Source organism: Hyaena hyaena, unplaced genomic scaffold, assembly GCF_003009895.1.
Source record: "Hyaena hyaena isolate Hyena2069 unplaced genomic scaffold, ASM300989v1 scaffold_2, whole genome shotgun sequence".
Lineage (NCBI taxonomy): Eukaryota > Metazoa > Chordata > Mammalia > Carnivora > Hyaenidae > Hyaena > Hyaena hyaena.
The window spans coordinates 5378869-5402641 of record NW_024080634.1 but is presented as its reverse complement, the minus strand read 5'-3'; the positions used below and the strand labels follow the sequence as shown (position 1 = coordinate 5402641).

The 23773-nt window shown below is 44.4% G+C and overlaps 1 pseudogene; it reads right to left on the bottom strand.

Moving 5' to 3' along the window:
- Positions 1-816: 816 nt before the first annotated feature.
- LOC120230217 lies at positions 817-22928 on the bottom strand (annotated as a pseudogene).
- Between the last annotated feature and the right edge of the window lie 845 nt (positions 22929-23773).

Below are 23773 nucleotides of genomic sequence, written 5' to 3'. Positions count from 1 at the left end.
ATCCTTATATGTTCATCTTCTGTGGAGATTTTGCTGTACGGTGTTAATGTTACAAACTTGATGACAGTTTATCCCTACATACTAGCACATTCACCGTGAGGACATTTGACAGTAATTCCTTCATAGGCATTGATACCAATCCATATTCACTTTCCCCCTTGTCGTAGGTGTCTTATGGATGCACATCTAGTGCCCACTCCCATTTCTCACCTTGAGGCAATTTTTTTCTCTAATGACTTTGATATTTAAAGAGACAACAGTGATGTCTATCTGTGGTGGGGTTGTCCAGGTCATAGTAGAGGCTGATAAAATAGGCTTGTGAGGGGTACCCAGCCCCATTCATGAGATTATAAGTCATCTGTGTTCGCTTTCAAGCTATAACGGCAGGGTTGAGTAGGTCCAACAGAGACCATTGGTGTGCAAAGGCAAAAGTATTCACTCTTTGGCTCATTCCCTAATGTTCACTTACCCCTGAGTTGAACTGTCCCTTCTATTGATCTGGCTATGGTGTGTTAGACTTTGGGCTGGTTGGCATGAAACAATTTGCTCACTATTTAGAACTATTTATTCATCTATGATGTTCATTTATTATCTTCATCAGTTTCATGTTGTCTCTTTATATACCACAGAAGAACTCACAAAAGACTTCACAGAATTAGTAGGCAATTCAACGTGAGTATTTGGTATGGACCCTGATTTTTCCTTTAATTTATTTATATTCTTGGATAAAGACATTGTTCACAGTGTAAGAATCCTTTTGTCAAATCCTGTTGGGTGTCTTAATGACACCCATGGAGGGAACTGAGGGCAGAGTCCTCATTGTTCAGCTTTCTTCTCAGTAACAAACTCCCCGTGAAGGCCCTTAGCATCTGAGGGCTAAAGGGCCAGGTAGACAGGGATCTCTGCTCCTTCTTCTGGGCTTTTAGTAGCTGTATGTGCACCCATGTCTGTTCTCACCCACCCAGAGCAGCAGGCATTCAGGAGAATCCTGTCTCTCTCCCTTGCTCACTCAGTTTTCTGGGATAGATTCTGCAGAGAACCGTGACACTGATCTTTGACACTCCATATGTGAGTGCTTTCATATCAGACCAGGCTCCTTCCTGTGCACCCTACTCTTTGTGTCTTCTACGAACTCGTTCATGAGCTCCTCCAGCCTCTCCTCTGTGATGGTTTCATTTCTGGACTTTTGCTGCAGTTCTGCGCTGCAGTTCTCAAGAGCTACGAAGCTTGTTATGCTAGACACAGAGACCACTGTGCCTAAAATACAATGCAAATACTCACATAGAATCACTTGCACGAGAATGATAAGTAGCAACATTCCTGCATTTGGCCATTTGGGAGACAATTACCAGTATGCTGGGAGTGTTAGTGTAGTCTTCTTATATAAGTGAAGGACTCGATGCAGTGTTTTTCCTCTTTTTTTTTTTTAATTTTTAAAATTTACATCCAAGTTCATTAGCATTTAGTGCAACAATGATTTTGGGAGTAGATTCCTTACTGCTCCTTACCCATTTAACCCATCCCCTCTTCCACAACCCCTCCAGTAACCCTCTGTTTGTTCTCCATATTTAATAGTCTCATATGTTTTGTCCCACTCCCTGTTTTTATATTATTTTTGCTTTCCTTCCCTTGTATTCATCTGTTTTGTATCTTAAAATCATCATCTCAGTGAAGTCATATGATATTTGTCTTTCTCTTCCAGACTAATTTCACTTAGCATAATAGGAAATGATACAGTCTTGACTCCTGTAACACTCACAATGTCTCAGATGACGTCAGAGAAATGATCTAATGGGGAGGGTGGTGCCCAGAAATACACACAGCCTATGAACAAATAAGTATGTGGGCCGTCCTGATATCCTTGTGTTATGGGTGTGTGAGTGCATGTGAGTGTGTGATGTGTGTGAATGTGAGTGTGTGAGAAAGAGACTGTGTGTGTGATTGTGAGTGTGTGGCACTGTGTATGCAGTAGTCTGTAAAAGGATTGCCGTGTCACAGTCACTGTAAAAGGCACGTCAACTACATAAGAAAGGACTCCTGCTCTGGTGGGTGTGTGTCGGGCTTACGGTCCAGACCATTACTCTGTATGTGACCAGGGATCTATTTTTAGGAAATCTCTCACTATCTCTTCCTCTCCAAATCTCACTGTCCTACAGCAGAGCCACAGTGACCTACACAACACAGGGCAATTTAGACATCATCTCATCTGGGATCACCAACTTCAAGTGCATTACTTGATTCTCAAGGCAATTCAGAGTCTGTAATTCTAAGCTGGTTTTGGTGACCTTTGATGATTTAACATTCATCACATTCCCTGGAGATTAATCTTTTCTAATATGAAGGGTGCAAGTTATTAAGCTTCTGGACTGACAAGAGATTTTTAGAAAACACTTCAAAGTTTTATTTATTTATTTATTTATTTTCACACGACCCAAGTACAATTTATTCCCCAGTTGTAAGGGTGGCTCAATATTCACAAATTAATCAAAGTGATACGTCATATTAACAAGAAAAAGGATAAAAACCATATGGCTACCACAATAGATTCAGAAAAAGCATTTGACAAAGTACAACATCTATTCTTGATAAAAATTCTCAACAAAGTAGGTTTAGAGGAAACATATCTCAACATAATAAAGGCCATATACGAAAACCCTGCAGCCAACATCATGCTCATTGGGGAAAAACTGAAAGCTTTTCCACTAAGATAAGCACCAAGACCAGGATGTCCCTCCTACCACTTTTATTCAACAGTACTGGAAGCCCTAGCCACAGCAGTCAGGCAAGGACGGGGAAGAAGAGGAGGGGGAGAAATAAAAGGCATCCAGATGGGCAAGGAAGAAATAAAACTTTCACTCTTTGCAGATCACATGGTACTATATATAGAAAACCCAAAGACCTCCACCAAAAAACTGCTAGAACTGGTAAATGAGTTCAGTAAGGTTGCAGGATACAAAATCAATATACAGAAAGCTGTTGCATTTCTATCCACCAACAATAAACTAGCAGAAAGAGAAATCAAGAAAACAATCCCACCACGATTGCATCAAAAAGAACAAAATACCTAAGAATGAATCCAGCCAAGGAAATAGAAGACCTGTACTCTGAAAATTCACATTTTTAAAGTGTACAATTCAGTGATTTTTACTATATTCACAATGTTGTGCAACCCTCTCTCTCTGCCAAAGCAGGCTCTGGGCTCTAAGCTGTCAGCACAGAGCTCGAAGTGGGGCTCGAACCCATGAACTGTGAGATCATGACCTTGAGGATGAGGATACCATAATATCTTTTTGAAATAAAACCAAAGAACAATTTAAAGAGAATAAAGAGGAACAACAGCTTATTTCTCTAAATAGAATGATTATCATGGCATCTAGGTGGCCTAATCGGTTAAGTGTCCAATGTTGGCACAGGTCATAATCTCACGGTTTGTGAGTTCGACTCCCAGTTGTGCTCTGTGCTGACAGCTTGGAGCCTGTAGGATGCTTTGGATTCTGTCTCCTTCTCTCACTGCCCGCCCCCCCCCCCTTGTGCTTCTCTCTCTCTCTCACTCAAATAAACATTAAAATATTAAATAAAAGAATAACTTTCAAATTCTGGATGAGGGGTTTGGGAGAATGGGAGGGAAAAACTATGGAACGTGGGAAGGGATTTATGTAACCTTGATGCTGATTGACTGGTTAAGATTGGTGGTGGGCACCTGGCTGGTGTACATTCTTATCTTTTTTGTGGCTAAATATTTCAGTGAAACGCCTTTTGAAGTTAGACATAAGAAAACGTAAGAAAAATGAACATCTACTATTGTGACCTTATGGTTACAATTCTCTTCTGGCTTGTCCTTCTAGGCCAAAAACAGCAAATATTGGCCTTTTGAATGAGTACTGAACCCACAGGGATATGGTGTAAGTCATTCAAGATGGTTCTTCGTATGCTGGTTTCTGAAGTATGGGGCAGGTGGGATAGTATTTGCTTTTCGTTATCCTAACTAGAATTTTTCCAGGTTGAAAAGAGGATACGGTAATGGTAACATGAACCGCTGTGGCTGCCATCCCACCATGTAAGAGTGGTAACCATTTTAGAAGTTTCCCTAATGATGCTACACCAATTCTGTACCTTCTGGGGCTTCCCCCTGAGCCCAACCAGCACTGTGTCCTCTTAAGATCCATCCTCAGAGCCCAGTATTGGTTCTGGTTGGACTGCTGTGCTCCCCAAAGAAAGTGGCTGGTCATGGGTTTGTAGGGGGTTGAGATTCATGGTAGGCGAGCCATTATTATTTTGGGAAAACGTGAGCAGAAATCAAGGAGTACAGATATTGTCTTGGGAATGTGTCCCTCCTCTACGGAACGGATAAAGTTGCTTTCTTCCAAGATGCAGTGAAATTGCTTACACAGGAGAACTGCCTTTGGGGACACAGATCACCTTGCTTTTTAAGAGAAATTCAAGAGGGAGAAATAGAGCCTTCGGTGTTTGGTGACTCTTGGGCTTAGGCAGGGCTCCTTCTTCTGTGTGATTCCCCGTAGGCCCCCAGGGAAGGGAATGTTTATGAAGGTCACTGAGGGCCAAGGCATTGCTTGGAATAGTTAACGGTTGTATAATCCTGCTTGCCTAGACTGTCTACGTCTTGGGTTATTCCAAGATGACAGTTACTCAATGTTATATATATCTGGTGCCATTTTTAGGGTATCCAGGAAAGAAGATGTTTGTGATGGATAGCCAAAGTAGCAGGTGAGATTCTATTGGGTTGCTCTATAAATTGAGTTTCCTCATGGTCAGTTTAGAAATACGAGCTCACAGGGAGGAAATTATTAGCCCTTTTGAGGTGAAAAACTTTAAAAACAAAAATTTTTAATGTTTTATTTATTTCTGAGAGAGAGAGAGACAGTGTGAGCAGGAGAGGGACAGAAAGAGAGGGAGACACAGAATCCGAAGACAGGCTCCAGGCTCTGAGCTAGCTATCAGCACAGAGCCCGACATGGGGCTCGAACCCACAAACCATGAGATCACAACCTGAGCAGAAGCTGGGTGCTTAACCGACTGAGCCACCCAGGTGCCTCTTGAAATGAAAAACTTTTAAAATGAGGACCATGCCCTTGCTTTATGGGTCTATCACCTTTCATTTGGGTAAGCCTGAAAATCCCTGGTCAAGAGTGAAAAGTAATCAGTAAGCAGAGGCATCTTTAGAACAGGGATGTTCCTGTGAAGCGAGGAGGGGTTGGATGTTCATTCAGGCCCAGAGGAGCCAGGATTGGTTTGGGCAGGAAGAATCTTGTCACTTAGGTATCCTGGGCCCTGTCACGTGGACTCATGATGCACATCCAGTCCATACCCAATCCCTGCTTTGTCTCAGATTGCCATATGGACATATCGTGAGTGCCCACTCCATTTCACACTTGGCAATTGTTTTTCCCAGGGAGTCTGGTATTTTAAGGGGCCGCAGCAGATGTGTTACCCAGGCTATCTTAGAGGCTGGTGAAATATGCTGCTAGGCACATCCAACCATGCTTTACATTTTGGATTTGGGTTCTTTTCAGCTTCAACAACAGATCTGAGTATATCCTATAGGGACTGAATAGCCTGCAAAGGTAAAAAATGATTGTCTCTATGTTTACCTACACTTGAACTAAACTGTAACTTCTCTTGATCTAAATAGGCATATTAGATTTCTCAGGTAGTTTTGCATATATAGTCTGTAAATACAGGCATTCATAAAGAACCATTTAATAATTTCTGCTGTTCATTATTTCACTGATTTATTTTGTCTCTGCCTTTTCACAGATGAAATAAAAAAAATTTTCAAGGAATTATCAGCCAAGCAAATTAAATACTAGTAGGGATATTTTACACTTTTGTTTTGGATAGGGATAGTCTTGACATTGGAAGAGTCCTTTTGGGCAAGGGATGGGGAATCACAGAGGGGCCCATGGACAGAGCTATGAATTAAGCTCACCATTATTGACATTTCTTCTCTTTAACAAACTTCCCGTGAGGCTCCTAAGCATCCGGGGGCAAACGGGCAAGGAGATGAGGGTCTCTCTCCTTCTTCTGGGATTTTAGATGCTTTAGGTCCAGCCATGTCTGCTCTCAACCACCAAGGGCAGCAGGCATTCAGGAGGATCCTGTCCCCTCTTCTCTGCTCACTGTGTCCTGGCATGGATTCTGGACAGGACCGTGACACCAATTTTTGTCACTCCATATGCAGCCTCAGGCCAGCCCACCTTCCTTTGTGTCTTCCACGAACTTATTCATGAGCCCCACCAGCTCCTCCTCCGTGATGGCCTCACTTCTGAACTTCTGCTGCAGTCCTGGGCTGCAGTTTTTTTTTTTTTTTTTTTTTTTTACAAATAGTTTATTGTCAAATTAGTTTCTACATAACACTCAGTGCTCATCCCCAAAGTGCCCTCCTCCATGCCCATCCCCCCTCCCCCCCACATCCATCAGTCCTCAGTTTTTGTCAGCATTCAAGAGTCTCTCATGGTTTGCCTCTCTCCCTTTCCCCCACCATTTCCGCCCTTCTTCTCCCCCTTGTTCCTCCGTCAAGTTCCTCCTAATCCTCCTATACGTGCAAACATATGATATTTGTCCTTCTCTGCCTGACTTATTTCGCTCAGCATAACACCCTCAAGGTCCATCCATGTTGCTACACATGGCCAGATTTCATTGTTTCTCATTGCCATGTAGTATTCCATGGTATAGATAAACCACATCTTCTTGATCCATTCATCTGTTGATGGACACTTAGGCTCTTTCCATGTTTTAGCTATTGTGGAGAGTGCTGCTATGAACATTGGGGTACATGTGCTCCTATGCCTCAGCATTTCTGTATCCCTTGGGTAAATTCCTAGCAGTGCTATTGCTGGGTCATAAGGGAGTTCTATTGTTAGTTTCCTGAGGAACCTCCACACTGTTTTCCAGAGGGGCTGTACCAGTTTACATTCCCACCAACAGTGTAGGAGGGTGCCTGGGCTGCAGTTTTTAAGCAATCTGTGGCTCACTACGCTAGACACATGACCACTCTGCCTATAACACAAGACAAAATAACATTTTTTTATGGAGAAAGGCACAGGAAAGATGAATTCCAATTTCACTAAGATTTTGTACTAGAAAATTTCCACGTAAGTATTATTATTTTGCTGTGAGCACCAATGAAGACTGCCTGATTTAGTCAGGGACAAGACACGATCTTGAAACTTGTCATACCCATAATATCTCTGATGATGCCTGAGACATGTTCTAGGGGAAGGCGCTGGACAGATGCTACACAGGAAATGGGAAATGGTTCGTCCGAGAACAGGCTAAGGAGAATGTAAGGGACACTTACTGCCTTCATGAGCAGAGTACCTCTTTCTCCTTAAGGCCACCTTTGGGACCACCTGAGGGTCTCATGGTCTCTTGGGCCATGCTCTACAGACAGGTCTCTACAGACCAAGAAAAAACTGACTTGTTTAGGCAGTTACATCTGCTCTGCTCAAGGATGGTAAAAACCAATCAGTAGAGTGGCCTGACTTGCATGGTGATTGCTGTCTGTTTGGGTCTCTATGTTGTATGTCTATAATGTGTTATGGCCTCAGAATATGGTCATGGAGAGAAGCAGTGGGAATCTGGGATTCAAGAGTTCCTATACAGGGTGTGGCCCTATGGAAGTCACTATGGAGATTACGGGGAGAGATTAGAATAGGGATGCCAATTCCCGCCATTAGAATCGCTTCCAGGGTCGGCCTGGGACTGAGTTCTGCAGGTGGCTATTCTGCTGTGTTTGTGGGAAGTGGCCAGTGAATCTATGACATGAGTGGAAGTGGGGGAGATGGAGCAATGCAGACATGGGATAATTGTGGACATGGACCCTTGCACCCTCTGAGGCAAAAAATTGCCAAGGGCCCTTATGTTTCTCTGCAAGACAGACCAAAGTTGTAGAAGGTTCTGGGAGACACTGTCCACAGCTGGCCAGTTGGGTTGAAGGTTGTAGCCTGGGAGGCTACTAATGGTCCGGACAAGACATTATTTCTGGACGAAGTTTTCTTAGGCAGAAGGTGCTGGTGTTCAAGCAGTGAGCCAGATGAGAACAGAAGATATTGGAACAATTTGCACTGATGAGTTACATTTCTGCAGGCCAAGCAACACATTTTCACCTGCAGAGAAGTGATTCCACAGAGAACTGTAACAGGCATCTGAAACCAAGTTTGTGTCAAACAGGAGATAAGGGTATGTAGGCCTACACACATTCATGAGCATGGATTCACACTCCACATGAGTGGTGCCGAGGGGGATCCCCCACTGGACACAATTTTCAGCTTTGCTGGGGAATCTTGGGGCAGGGGGGTAGGGAAAATGCCAAACTGAGTATAGGATTCTTCCCCACATCCTCCCAACTTCCTTTTCTTCTAATTCATACAGTGGTCCTGGGACAAGGGCAGCACCTGTGGACGTGGGAAGCAGGGATAATCTCTAGGCAAGGATCTGGAGCCATGCCTTTAAGCCTTTAGTCAGAATTCCTAGGGGTGCAATGGAGTGAACGGTGCCTTCCCCCATCTGGAAAAACTGGGGAGACAGTGAATGTAGCTGTACTGTGTAGTCGGTGAGACACCAGGTCATCTAGGACCTGTGTAGCCCTATCCTTTACGAATGTGAGTGGACTGAAATGGAAGGCACTCGTTAGATCATGCCATAAATACCACCGCTTGGGCCCCGCATCACTCCTACCTTGGGGTTTCATTAGAGGCAGCGGTTTTGTGCACATGACTCAGGTACCAAAGAAGTTTGTTTTCATCATCACTCCTGCTTGAATATGAAATGGTGTGGGATCATCAGCTTCCTGCGAGAAAGAGTACCATTAGTAACAGCCATGTGGTAAAATTCCACAGAATGACATATAAAAGAAGAATGCACGTGAAATCTGGTGGAAGTTTTGTAAAATTAGCCTCTAGTTAACTGTATTGTTCCAATGGCAATGTCTTCATTTGATATCATTGTAGAATATTGTAAAATGGCACCATCTGGGGAGGGTGGGTGAAGGGAGCACACATGGGAATGTGTTAACCTATTTGTGCAATTTTCTTGTTTGTTTTAAAATTTAATTCACCCCCTGCCCTAAGGTCCAATTCCAGAGAGACCATGTGACAGCCGGGAAACAGTCCTCAGAGTCCAAGGAAACACAAAGGTAACTCTGGATGAAACCCGATGCGATTTCCCCTGGACTTGGCAGATTTTAATCAGTAATATACTACTGAAATAGAGAAGTGGGTCCAGCATGATCTGAACTCAATTTGGACTTGTACACAAGTGGCTGCATGTTTTAAAGGGAGAATGAGGGTGTAGAGAGGGGAATGGAGGGGCTTGAGTAGTCAGGGAAAAGAAAAATGACCGAGTGGGTCATGTAAATGGCATTAGGGCAGAGATGTGGGTTACACAGTGTCTGGCGACAGATGCCCTATCTTTTCTTTTTTTAAAAAAATTATTAATGTTTTATTTATTTCTGAGAGAGAGAGCATGAGAAGGGGAGGGTCAGAGAGAGAGAAGGAGATACAGAATCTGCTGCCAGCTGCCGGCTCTGAGCTAGCTGTCAGCAGAGCCCGACGCGGGGCTTGTTCGCGTGAACTGTGAGATCATGACCTGAGCCAAAGTTGGACACTTAACCGACTGAGCCACCCAGGTGCCCCCATACAGAGGCCCTATCTTTCTGTTGATTACATTTCAAAGGAATGGCTTTCGAGACCTTGAGAAAGACACAACAGAGTTGTAGGAGATAGATACATACCTAAAATGGACAGAGGAAGGACTCACAAATTGTGAATCCTTTTTACTAAATCCTCTAAGAAAGGGTGGTGAAGGGCCTATTATAAGTTGTTGTTTCAAACAAATGGTAAATTCTTTTGGCAGGTATAGAGGGCCAGGGCTATCTTAGGGATGTGGCTTGAGGTATTAGAAACTATATTAGGGACACCAGGGAAGCTCAGTCAGTTATGCGTCTGCCTTCAGCTCAGGTCATGATCTCACAGTTCATGAAATTGAGCCCAGCACCAGGCTCTGTGCCCACAACTCGGAGCTTGTTGTCAAACGGTCTCTCTCTCTCAAATATAATTAAACATTTAAATAATTTAAAAAAGAAGAAACTATGTTAGCGTTTGCTTTTTAAGAATATAATGTTAAGTCTTTTAGTATGTGTGGGGGGAGTGGATGAAATCAGTTGTGCTGTTTGTACTTTGTATAGCCCAGGGTTGAGCTCCAGTTGAGAAGAAGCCCCAGAACAGCCTGGCTGGAGTTTGCTGAAGGGGAGCATCTTTGTCAATTCCCATCTAGAAAATGGGAGTAGACATTATTTTCCTCCCTCATAAAAGAAAAAAATCTCGTTTCATCTGATCCTTTCCTTTCTGTCTTGAATGCATTTGTGTGAGAATGTGATGCTTGGAGTTGTAGCAAAACTGTGTTGACACCATGAGGAAACAAACTAACAGGTGAAAATTAGAAAGAGCCTTGACCCTTGATGACAGCATGAACCATAGGTCCAAATCTGGATCTATTTCCAGTCCCTCCCTTACTTTTCATAAACGTAATTTCAGATAAATATACTGAAAAGTGGCAAATATAGTAGAGAAATCCCATATGGTTCTCGTCAAATTCTCCCAATTATTAACGTCTTACTATTGTTGATCACATTTGTCACAAGTAAAAAGGCAACACGGAACAGTAGTATTGGCTAAGCTCCGTGCTTTATTTGGATTTTACTAGCTTTTCCCCTAAATCCCTTTTTCTTTTCCAGGATGCCCTCCAGAATAGCACTTTACACGTAGCTGGCACGTCTCCTTAGTTTTCTCTGGTTTATGAGAGATTCTCCGTGTTCACATGTTTTACACGAATAGCTTTTGTCCAAGAACACGGTCGGGTGTTTTTGGGTTTGCCTGATATTTTCCTCAAGGAGGAACTGAGGTAATGAGTTTGGGGGACGAATACCACAGAGATGAACTACCCTTCTTAAATCTGGGGCACCTGCCATAGATGCTTACTGGTCACCCTCATCAGCGACCATGGCAGTATCTGCAGGGTGTCTCCTCTGGAGTTGATTTTCTCCCCTTTCCACAATGTACTCTTTGGAAGCAAGTCACTGGCGAAGATCGCAGTCAAGGCGGGGAAGGAGGCAGAAACTGAACTTCACATCCAGGACGGAGCCGGACTTCGGCAAGGCTGGGACTGAGAGCGCTAGTCGAAAGACGCTGAAGTGGGGCGGGGAAGCCTAGGAAAGGGGCGAGGCCGGGCCAGCCGGCGAAGGGAAGGGCGAGGCGGGGGCGAAGCAAAAGTTGCTAGGTAGGGCCGGACGCTACGTGGGCCCGAGTGCGAGGCGGAGGTCGCTGGGTTGGGAATGAAGTCGGAGCCTGGCGGCTTTAGGGGCCGGTTTCGTCCCCTCTTAGGGAAGGAAGGACTCCGCAGGCCAGCTCCACCGAGCTCAGGTTCCTCGCACGCGGGGCCGCAGGGTTTACTCACCTCAGACCCCGGCGGGGCGGCGAGACCCTGGCGCTTCCGGGACACTGGGCGCACGCGCGCGCAGGCGCAGGCGCACGCTGGGAGGCTGGCGCTCCAGCCCCTGGAGACGTCCGCGGGGCGACTGAGGACTTGGTTGGTCAGGACTCGCGGCGGGCGGGACTGAACTGGGCCTCTCCCTCAGCTGCCGGGGCTCTTTCCACAACTCGCGTGTCTCTGCGGCGCTGTTTTAGCCTCGCTGTGCCCGCCGCCGCCGAGGTGAGCCGGAAGGACTACGGGGCGACGGACGGTGGTGAACCGGGGGTCCGGGTCCCGGGATCGGGGCGCGCTGGAGCCCCGTGTGCTTTCACAGTTGGGTGTGAAGAGAACAGCTCAGCTCGCAGACCCCCAGCGGCCCTGGCGTTACGCTGCGACTGCAGTAACCTCCGTCAGCCGGACGTGCTTCAGCGGGTGTAGCCCCTGGACCGCGGTTGAGTCGCTCCGGGGGTGCGCGAGGCCTGCCGGGAGTTCGTACCGCGGGGGCCGTGACCCGCCTCCCGCGCGACTCTGCGCCTGTGAAGCGAGGTCCGTGCCGTCCGTCGCGCTGTCACCCGGCGTCCTGGTGCGGGCGGAGCGCCGGGCCCCGGAGGGGACTTGGGGTAGATGAGGGAGCCTTCCGCTGCTGGGGTGGGGTCGTCGTGGTGCCTGGGCTTCCTACTGTTTCCGTCCCGTTATTTCTGCGTTGATTCTAAAACCAGTCGTGCGTGTGGTTCCAGTGCTACATATGCCCCTAAGTAATATTCATGTTAGGTCACTTATGTGTTCAGACACACGGAAGTCAGAGAATGGGAGGGTAGAAAAGTAATAGTAACGGCCCCTCCCCGGGCACGTTTTTGAATGTCCTTCCTTAAATTCTCTTGTTTTATAAACATGCAGCATGTGTCCACAGCGAAGCCCAAAGGCGTCATTGAAGATTCTGCAGCTTAATTTTTCCATGTAATGTGTCTTGAACACCGCACATACCTTCTTGTAAATGGCTGTGATACTCCACCCCATTGTGTGTGTGATGCTGGTGTGTTGAATGGATTTCATTTATTAGTCTTCCAAAGACGTGGCATGTAGAGACTGCAATAGTGACTTTATGTTTGTTTCTGTGTTTGCGATAAAATGTTTATTAATTTATTTCTTGAAAACCGACTATTTTGAGAGAGACTGAGCAGGGTATGGACAGAGTGAGAGGGGGACTTAGGATCCAAACGAAGCTGCTTGACAGGGAGCCTCATGCAGGGCTCAAAGTCAGCAACTGGGAGATCAGGACCTATCCAAAGCCTGTCGCTCAACTGACTGAGCCGCCCAGGTACCCCTCCTTTTACTGTTTTTAAATTCAAGTTAGTTAACACATAGTGTGGTATTGGTTTCAGGAGTGGAACCCAGTGATTCATCACTTACATATAACGCCCAGTGCTCATCCTGTCAAGTATCACCCTTGATGCCCTTCACCTCCAGCCCATTCCCCTCCTTCAACCCTCACTTTGTTCTCTGTATTTAAGAGTCTCTTATAGTTCCTCTCTCTGTGTTTTTATCTCATTTTTCCCTCCCTTCCCCTATATTCTTCTGTTGTGTTTCTGAAATTCCACATATGAGTGAAGTCACATGTTTGTCTTTCTCGGACTTATTTTGCTTAGCACAATACAGTCTAGTTCCATCCACATAGTCACAAATGGCAAGATGTCGTTCTTTTTGACTGCCAAGTAATATTCCAATAGTCATCTTAGATTTTACAATCATTTATTTGTTTTGTCTGGCTTCTTGGCTCTCATTCCCTCCGTAATCTGTTGCAAACCCCCATTACTTATATTGATTTCAGGATCCTGTTTCTAAGAACAAATTATTTACTTCACATGGAAAGAGGGTTTTTTTTTTTTATTTTAAAATGGTAGCGAAGAGCTGATGTGGGGTTCTGTCTCACAAAATGTGAGATCATGACCTGAGCTGAAATCAAGAGTTGGACTCTTAACCAAGTGGGCCACTCAGGAGCCCAGATTTTTTTTTTCCTCTAAGATTTCCTAGGTGATGGAAACTTCGTGGCTACTGTTTTTTTCAAAGTATGTTAGGTTGGTGCTTAGTAAATGTTGATTGGAATTGAGATATGTAAGTCACCAAAGCACACAGTTGTGAAATCAATTATGAGGATGTCAACGATTAATATTTAGTAGCATCTTAAAATAAAGCTTATATTTCTTTATTTTTTATTAAAAAAATTTTTAAGTTTATTTATTTATTTAGAGAGAGAACTCCCCCACCATCAGTGTAGAGCCCGTTGAGGGGCTCAGATTCAGAAACTGTGAGATCATGAGATGAGCTGAGATCAAGTGTCAGACTCTTCACTAACTGTGCCACCCAGGCTCCTCAAGATAGGACTGTTTTAGAGGGAGCAGTATAATGGGGGCTTCCTTACTGTTTAAGGAGTGATGATTTAGCTCACAGTATAAATGTTTTGTGTATGAAAGCACTAGAGAAAGGGTTTTCCAAATAATATAAGCTTGTGTGCTTAAGTCCTTGTAGGTAAAAAGAGCAGTGATTATCATACATCTGGAAAGAAAGGCAAAGAAAAAGCTTTTTCTGGGGCGCCTGGATGGCTTAGTCGATTAAGCGTCCGACTTTCGCTTAGGTCATGATCTCGCGGTTCGTGGGTTCGAGCCCCGCGTCGGGCTCTGTGCTGACTGCCAGCTCAGAGCCTGGAGCCTTTTTCAGAGTCTGTGTCTCCCTCTCTCTCTGACCCTCCCCTGCTCACGCTGTCTCTCTCTCTCTCCTAGAAATAAATAAAAATATTAAAAAAAAAAAAAAAAAAAAAAGCTTTTTCTTTAGATGGGGCACCTGAGCAGAAACTGCAGTTTTAGTGTAAAGATGGGAAGAGGAAGAACAAGGCGGATCAGAAGACGGAAACTCTTCAGAAGGTCTGTATCAGGAAGAGGTACAGTTTTGATCTTTTAGTGCCTGTGATGAAAGAAAGGAATCCTTTGATGATTGGTATTAGCAGATACACGTAGCTTTTCTCAAAGGAGCGTGGGCCAGTGCTCTGCACTACACAGGTAGACGGCTTCAAAGGTATTAGTACACGGACTACATTTCGAAGATGGAGAAGAGGCTTGGGCTTGGGAAGTCAGATGCTGGAGCAACTGTTACCAAGGTGTGGATATCGCAGTGGGTGAAGTGCACTTTAGGGACTTGTGTGGGAGCACAGTGTTGAGCTTGGGGAACTGTGTTCCTGCTTGATATCAAGGGCAGGACACATCACCACTAAGTACCTTCTGAAAGGGGGAGGATATCCCGTAAATGGATTTGGTACAGATTCATTCATCTGTGTATCCATTCATTCATCCATCCATTCCCTGTTCATTTAGCTTTGACCCTGTGCTTGGTGCTGGTGATATGATGGCAAAGGAGATGGCCAGTTTGCTGCCCCCTATGAATATATATTCAAGTGGAAAGATGGACTGTATGCCAGTCAACAAACACATAAAGTCGATCATGATTAGTACCTTGAAGACAATAAACAGGGTGCTGTGACAAAGGATAATGGGTTGGTAGATATTTTACATGGGGAATCAGGGAGGCCTTCCAAGTTTATCTGTGTTGTCACAAACAGCAGGTTTCCTTCCTTTTGTGGTTGAATGATATTCTACCGTGTATATACTACAGTTTCCTTATCCATCTGTCTGTCTATGTACATTTAGGTTGTGTCCATGTTTTAGCTATTATAAATAATGCTGTAATAAACATGGGAACTCACCTGTCTCTTCGATTCCATTTCCCATATACCCACAAGTGGAATTACTGCATCAGATTGTAGTTCTATTTTGAGGGTTTTTTTTTAAAGCTTTTTTCAAGTTTTTTTTTCAAGTTTTTTAGTTATTTAGTTTCTTTTAGTTTTTTTAAGTTATTTTTAAGTTTTCTTTATTTTAGTAATCTCTACACCCCACGTGGAGCTTGAACTCATGACCCCAAGATTAAGAGTCTCCTGTGACTGAGCCAGCCAGGCTATCCTCTACTTTTCATTTTTAAAGGAACCTCCATACTGTTCTCCATAGTGGTGGCATCAACTTACATTCTTACCAGGAGTGCAGAAGAGTTCCCTTTGGTTGACATTCTCACCAGCACTTTTTATCTCTTGTGTTTTTGATGATGATCTTTTTAACAGGTGTGAGGTGGTATCTCATGGCTTTGATATGCATTTCCCAGGTGATGAGTGCTGTTGAGCACCTTCTAATGTACCTGTGGGCCATTTGCATCTTCTTTGGAAAAATGTCTATTCAGATCCTTTGCCTATGTTTTTAGATGCATTATTTGGTGTTACTGGTGGGGTGTTTTTGTTTGTTTGTTTTTTGTTTTTTGCTGTAGTGTTGTGTTACTTTTAATATTTTTTGATATTTACCTCTAGTTAGGTATATATTTGATTTGCAAATATTATTTCCCATTCTGTAGGTTGTCTTTTCATCTTGTTGACGGTTTCCTTTGCTGTGACAAAGGTTTTTAATTTGATGTTGCCCCAGTTGTTTGTTTTTTATTTGGTTGTTTGTGCTTTAGATATCATGTCAGAAAGTCATTGCCACCATGAGAGAATCTTGAATGCTGAGAACAAACTGAGGACTGATGGGTGTTGGTGGGGAGGGGGAAATGGGCATGGAGGAGGGCACTTGTGGAGATGAGCACTGGGTGTTATATGGAAACCAACTTGACAATAAACTATTTTTTAAAAAAAAAATCATTGCCATGAACCATGTCAAGGGGACTTTATCCTAATTTTTATCTATTTTATTATTTCTAATAATTTTTTTAAGTTTATGGATTTATTTTGAAACAGAGAGAATGTGTGTGCTCATGAGCTGGGGAGGCACAGAAGGTCTGAGAGAGGGAAAGAGAGTGTCCTGAGTAGGCTCCATGCTGTTATCCCAGAGCCCAACTCGGGGCTCGAACTCCTAATGATGCCATCATATTCTGAGACAGAACCAAGGCTTGGATGCTTAACCTACTGAGCCACCACCAGGTACCTCTATGGTTTCTAGTCTTACACGTAAACATCTTAAATCCATTTTGAGTTAATTTTTGTGAGTGGTGTAAGATAGGAGTTTAGTTTCATTTTTTTCATGTGACTAAGTTTCCCACCACCATTTCAAAAAATATTTATTTCTTTATTTTGAGAGAGAGGGAGAGATAGAGAGAACAAACCCCAAGCAGGCTCCAAGCTGCAGTTGAAGTCCCACACAGGCCTCAATCCCATGAACTTCCAGATCACGATTCACAAACTGAGCTGAAATCAAGAGTCGGATGTTCAACTGGATAATTATTGCGACCCAGGAACCTCCCAGCACCATTGTTTGAAGACAGTGCCTTTTCTCCATTGAGTATTCTCAGTTGCTTTGTCAGATGTGCTGGGATGTAAGGGCTGTTCTTGAGGCCACCACGGTGGCTATGCCTATGGCGCCCTGGAATTGGTTTCAGGCCTCTGTGTTCAGATGGACTCGAGGGAAAAGGGCGGTGCTAATACTTTTTGGGAACACTGTACACTTGGAGGAAGACCTTCTCCCTGCAGTGTGGCAGGAACCAGAGTATGGGTGGTGTCTGAGAGGCCAAGTTCCATGCCTGAAAAGGAATCAAGTGTGCCTGTGCCAGGCTGGAGTAGAGTTTCTAGAAGACTGGGGATCTGTAGTACCCATCACACTGGTGAGGCCCCTGAACTGGGAGATGTGGGTCTTAGAGCCCTTAGCGCTGTCCTTGGGACCTACCTCACTGTTTGTTCTAGAGCAGTATTGCCAAGGTTGGGAAAAACCACTGTTTCTCTACATTTCTAGGGAGTATGTGACATATACCTCCTTGGAGAGGAATTAGTCCCTGTCTTTTTTTTTTTTTTTTTTTTTACATTTTTAAAAAATGTTTTATTTATTTTTGAGAAAGAGAGAGAGAGAGAGAAACAGCGTGATCAGGGGAGAGTCAGAAAGAGAGGGAGACACAGAATCTGAGGACAGGCTCCAGGCTCTGAGCTATCAGCACAGAGTGTGACACAGTGCTTGAACCCATGAACCATGAGATTGTGACCTGAGCTGAAGCTGGATGCTCAACTGACTGAACCACCCAGGAGCTCCTGTCTGTTTTTTTAAAATTAATTTTTTAATTTATAAACAATGTTTATCGATTTTGAGAGAGTGAGAGAGCACGCACATGCACACATGTAGGGGAAGAGCAGAGAGAGAGAGAGAATCCTAAGAAGGGTCCCTGCTGTCATCAAAGAGTCTGACACAGGGATCAGTCTCACAAACCATGAGAACATGACCTGGGCCGAAATCAAGATTCTGATGCTTAACCGACTGAGCTATCCAGATGCTTCATGACTAGGTAATTTTAAATGCTGGATAGAAAGGTCAAGTGCAGTCCTAAGTAGTACAATTGAGATAAGTGTCACTTGTCATACAAAAAGTAAAGTTAGTTCTATATGTAAAAAATGTAGGTTTCTAAGTCCATTATTCCAACAATGATTTGACTTTGATGCTTAGCAAGGGGATGGAACCTTCACATGGAAACTCAATGTCTAGGGTTTGGGACCAGCCATGGACCTGAAACATCTTTCATTTTTATATTTTAATTTTATATTGTCTTCTGCACAGCTGGACAGAAGTGAGTCACCATGAAGGCAGGAGGGTGGGCAGCTCTGCAGTGTAGTGAACAGACTAGCAAGACCACAGATTCTTTTATTTTCTATTGAAGGGCAACGCAGCTACTGAGAGATACAGGATGCTACTCTCTAATCGGACTGCCTTGCTCGGGGTCATGCCGCACATGCTTTGTTGTTGAGTGGCAGTAGGCACAGCAGCTTCTCACGGAAAAATAGGGTTTTCTACAAAAGACTCATGTGAGGTTAGCTGGGGAGAGGACAACTAGAATGGCAACACTGGCAGGGCACTCAGCTTCCCTCACCAAGTCCCACATGGAGACAGCCTTTCCCTGCAGTGGAAACAGCTGCAAATTAAGGAGTTAAGGCCTTATGTGTCTTGAGCCCCTTTTCCATATCAACAAGATTTGGGGCTTCTTATCAGGAAAGTGTCTGTAGCTTTCGTTTCATGAACAGGATGACAATGGCAGACATTTTAGACCATTTATCCATGAACTCTGTCTCCCCCTTGACCATCTTCATGCCTCCTACCTACCACACTTGGCAAGAGAGGTTATCTGACATCCAGCTATTTCCAGTCCTCCCCTGGAAGGAAATACTGTGTATGGAAGTTGAAGGAACTGCTTTCCACATTGTTTTGCTCAGGAGCTCCCACAGTCAACCGGGGCAATTAGTGATGTTTCAGGAAAAGGTAGGCCATGGACCTCCCATTGTGGATTCTCTGAATCGCTTCAGAAAGAATCAGACTGATATCCACCGTCTGTATCATGGGACACTGCAGCTTCTGTACCTCATGAGGAACAGTATTCGGCACTACCTCATCAGTGAAGGCAGGAGGCCTCTGCAGACAGGATGCCATGAGTGGCCATTACATAGATTTTTGAAACACCTGTCTCTTTCAGGATCTCCACAGAAACAACAAAATGCCCACATCATCCATAATGTCATCCACTGTGCGATGTGCCCTTCTCCATGCCCATCCGGGGGTGATAGGCCTTTATGTCTTTAATTTCTGGTCTGTGAGGTTACTGTGAGGAACTTAGTGGTAAGTTAATACCTCAACTAATTTTATTTTATTTAAAAAATTTTTTAGCCACTCTGACTGGCGTGAGGTGGTATCTCAGTGTGGTTTTGATTTGTATTTCCCTGATGAGGAGGGATGCTGAGCATCGATGGATGTGGGGGGGAGGGGGGATGGGCATGGAGGACACTTGTGGGGATGAGCACTGAGTGTTATGTGGAAACTAATTTGACAATAAACTATTTAAAAAAAATTAACCATAAAAAAATTTTTAATAGTTTATTGTCAAGTTGGTTTCCATATAGCACTCAGTGCTCATCCCAACAAGTGCCCTCCTCCATGCCCATCACCCCCTTCTCCTCTCCCACACCTCCCATCGGCCCTCAGTTTGTCTCAAATAATTTTAACTTGATTATAAATAAGAAATCTTCAGAAATGTCCAGAGGAAATCTCTGGAAGGTCATTTCATCTGGCAATTCCATTGGCTTAGTGAGTGGCATTTGTCTCTTAAATGAGCAGATGAAGTGCCACTAAGAAAGGAGGACCATCCTTCTGTTAAAAGTCCAAAAGTGATAACTATGTGTTTGGAGATGGGATTTGGGGGTTGGTGGGCTGGCGTGCCCCTGAAGGAAAGTTTCTGTGATAGTGGTAGGTTCACTGTTGTTTGGTAGTATCCACATTGTATTCATTTCCTGTGTTTGCCGTGACAAAGTACTACAGCCTGGGTGGCTTAAAATAAAAGAAAAATAGTCCTCAGCCTTTAGAGGCTTAAAGGCTAAGAGCAGGCCATGGTCAGGGCCGTGGACCTCTGAAGGCTTTGGAGAAGGATGCTTCCTTGCCTCTCCCTAGGCTTTGGTGGGTGTCAGCAATTATTGTCATCCCTTTGGTTTGTAGAAGCACCACCCAACCTTGTCACATGGGATTCTTCCTGGGTGTCCTGGGTGTTTTCATATGGTCTTCTTGTAAAGAAACCAGTTAAAAAAATTTTTTTTAATATTTTATTTTTGAGATAGAGAGTGAGACAGCGTGAACAGGGGAAGGTCAAGAGAGAGGGAGACACAGAACCCAAAACAGGCTCCAGGCTCTGAGCTAGCTGTCAGCACAGACCCTGACACGGGGCTCAAACCCACAAACTGCGAGATCATGACCTGAGCCGAAGTCAGACGCCTAACCAACTAAGCCACCCAGGCGGCCCAAAAGATACCAGTTTCTATAGGGCCCACTCTAATCCGGTGTGACTTCATGTTTCTTTGATGACAACTGCAAAGACCCAGTCTGCAAGCAAGGTCACATTCACAGGCTCAGGGTCAACATGAATTTTTTGAGGACCCTATTCAACCCATAAATTCGTATGGTGGTCCTTTATATTTAGATAAATGTCTCCACGTAAACTTAAAGATACAACAGGGTATTGGATGCTGTTTTTCTGTTTGGGCATCTTAATCCTCTCTTTTTATTTCATAGCTAATACAGGATAATTATTTTCCAGTCCTTTTGTTTGCAATATGGACAAGTGCACTTGTCCTGAGAATTTCCTTGTTTGTGGTGTCAGCAATTATTTCTGTGGGAAATATGTCATTGTTTAAGTCGTAAAATCTTAAATTTATTCCAAGTATTATTCTGGATTTGATCTCTTCCCTTCTATAGGTATTCTTCTGAGTGCTATAGTTGAGCGAAGAGAGTTATTTTCCACCCTAACTTGCTTTTGGAAATGAAATATCCTTTTTATTCATTATAAGAAACGGAAACAGCTGTACACTGACGTTGATTTTAGTGTCTATACTAAGTTTTGCTTAATAATCTGTCTTTGAATTGACCATACTTAATCTTTGTCTTATTTATAAAACTGAGGAAGATCCTAGTCAGTGTTTACAGGGGATGTTTCTTTTTTTTTTTTTTTTTTTTTTTTTTTATTTCTAGGAGAGAGAGAGAGAGAGATGGCGCGAGCAGGGGAGGGTCAGAGAGAGAGGGAGTCACAGACTGAAACAGGCTCCAGGCTCTGAGCTGGCAGTCAGCACAGAGCCCGACGCGGGGCTCGAACCCACGAACCGTGAGATCATGACCCAAGCGAAAGTCGGACGCTTAACCGACTAAGCCACCCAGGCGCCCCTACAGGGGATGTTTCTGATGCGATCCTGAGGAGAGTGTCTTCTATTCTGATAGTCCTGTTGACCGAGCAGGCTGCTCTCTGGACTCAGGGTTCCTAGCATTCTCTGTGGTCTGATCCTAGTGAGTCTTTTTCATCCAAGATTTAACATCTGAGGTGCCCACCAGTGTGTGAGCTAGTGAATAGAAGCCTGGCAGTCCAGAATTAACAATTCATAAGACTATTTTGAGTTTCTCAATAAAATATTAGGATAGTCATTGATGGCTCTGAATTTGGAGCCAGACAATGGTTTCAAGTCTGTCTTTATCCTTCCTGCCTGCCTGCCTGCCTGCCTTCCTTCCTTCCTTCCTTCCTTCCTTCCTTCCTTCCTTCCTTCCAATTGTTGAAGTTTATTTATTTAGTTTGAGAGAGAAGAGACAAAATTGCTGATTGTGTGTGTTCCTTGCTTTCAGCAAGGAACTTTCTGAACTCTTTGTTCTTCAGGAGCGATACTTCGGTACAAGCAGTATCCTAGGGAGAGCTGCCAGGAAGAAATGCCAGATGGTTTTCCCTGTGGGAACTTTAGGGTAATCTGGCAAAACTTACACTGAGTCACAAATATGGCCAAACTGCTAAGTAAATAAGGAACATGGGGACCTTATTCTTCTGGAGATCTCATAACAAATGATACAACTGTACCCTGTTAGAACAACAACAGTCTATTCTCTTGAAGCTCCGGAGGCCAGAGGTCTGAAATCAAGGTGCTTCCAGTGCTGTGCGCTCTCTGGTTTCTAGGGAAGCCCTTACCTTGGCTCTTCCACTTTCTAGTGGCTGCTGATGTGTCTTTGCCTGTGGCAACATAAGTCCACTCACTGCTTCCATGGTCACATGCCTCTGCTTTGTCCTCAAAACTTCCTCTGCTTCTGTCAATAAGGGTACATGTGATGGCATTGTGGGCCCTCCAAGATAATCCAGGAAAGGCTCTTCTGCTCAAAATCCCAACGTAACACTTTTATTCCACTATAGAGTAATATTTATTCTTTTGCCATATGCATTAATCAGTCTAGTATCCCCAGAGAAATATGAACTGATAGGGTGTGTGTGTGTGTGTGTGTGTGTGTGTGTGTGTGTGTACATGCATAGAGGAAGAGAAGACAAGAGTGAACGAGAGAGATTTATTTTAAGGAATTGTAAGGAACGACTCACAATTATGGATGCTCACAAGTCCCAAGTCAGCAAGGCAGGCCAACAGCCTGGAGATTCAGGGAAGAGAGAATCAGGGAGATTCAGGCCAAAAACCATCTGAAGAGTGACATGAGCAAGATGGCAGAGTAAGAAGTCGTATCACTAGTTTAGCCACAGAAACACCCAATTGATGGAGGTCCTGAATCCGGTTATAAGTTGCAGTCTTCCAGAGGAGCACAAACTGGAGAGAAGCTACTGTGAATGGAGGAAGGGGAAAAGCAGTGTCCTCCGGAAATGTTGGTTTTAGATGGGGTTAGAGGGATTTGAAGCAGGAAAGGAGCATAGGTGTAGGTGTAGAGGCAGGGGGACAAATATGTGTGTCTGGAGATCCTGGAATATTCTAGGCAGGTGACAAGTGTTAGGTGGGCCTTATGGATTGGAGGTGGTACCACTACTCTGAAGATCACACAGAAAGAGGAGGAGTGGAAGACGATGCCCGTGTTGTTGACCAGCATGTCCATACCCCCACACTCCTGCACAGGAGTTCGAGCAGTGCATGGCTGCTCTGCAGGTCGTTGGTGTCAGGCAGGGAGAAACACGGCTGTGAGAACCATGTCCCCTGAGACCTGCTGGCACAGAACACCCATAACGGTGAAGCCTTGTTGTGCCCATCACCAGCACCACACGGCTACAGACCTATCAGGCTGAGTGAGGCAGACATGGTTAGACACTGGGTATGTGCCCTGGGCCCTGGGTACTTGCACAGATGTCAGTAAACTGTGTTCTAGGATCCAGTGCTATTACCCCTAGAGCCAGGGGCCCTGCCTCCATCCCCCATCAAAAGAGGGGCCAAAGGTTCCAGATGGCTCCCTCATGATGCTATATCATGCCTGTCTCTCCCAGGGCTATACCCTAAAACCAACCAGAACTCTTCACTCTAAGGATCCCTCCTCTAAGCTCAGCAATGGTTCAGGATGGACTGATGTGCTCCCCAAAAAGAAAATGGATGGTCATAGGTAAATAGAGGCTAGAGATCATGGTGGTAGAACTAAAATTAATTTGGGGAAAAAAGATATATAGATAATTGTGTTGGGAATTTGTCCTTCTCCCTCTGTCGCATGGGAAAGTTTGCCTTTTTCTAAGATGCAGTGAAATTGGTTGTAGAGGGGAAGTGCTTCTGAGGACACAGATCCCCTGCTCTGTCAGTAGAAACTCAAGAGAGAGATACAGAGAATGAGGTCCTGTGCTGAGACTTGGGTGTGTGCAGGACTCCTCCCTCAGCGTGAATCCCAGTGGGCCCAAGTGGGAGGGAGTGTTTATGAAGCTCATGTGGCTGAGGAATTGCTTTAATGTATAATTTAATGGG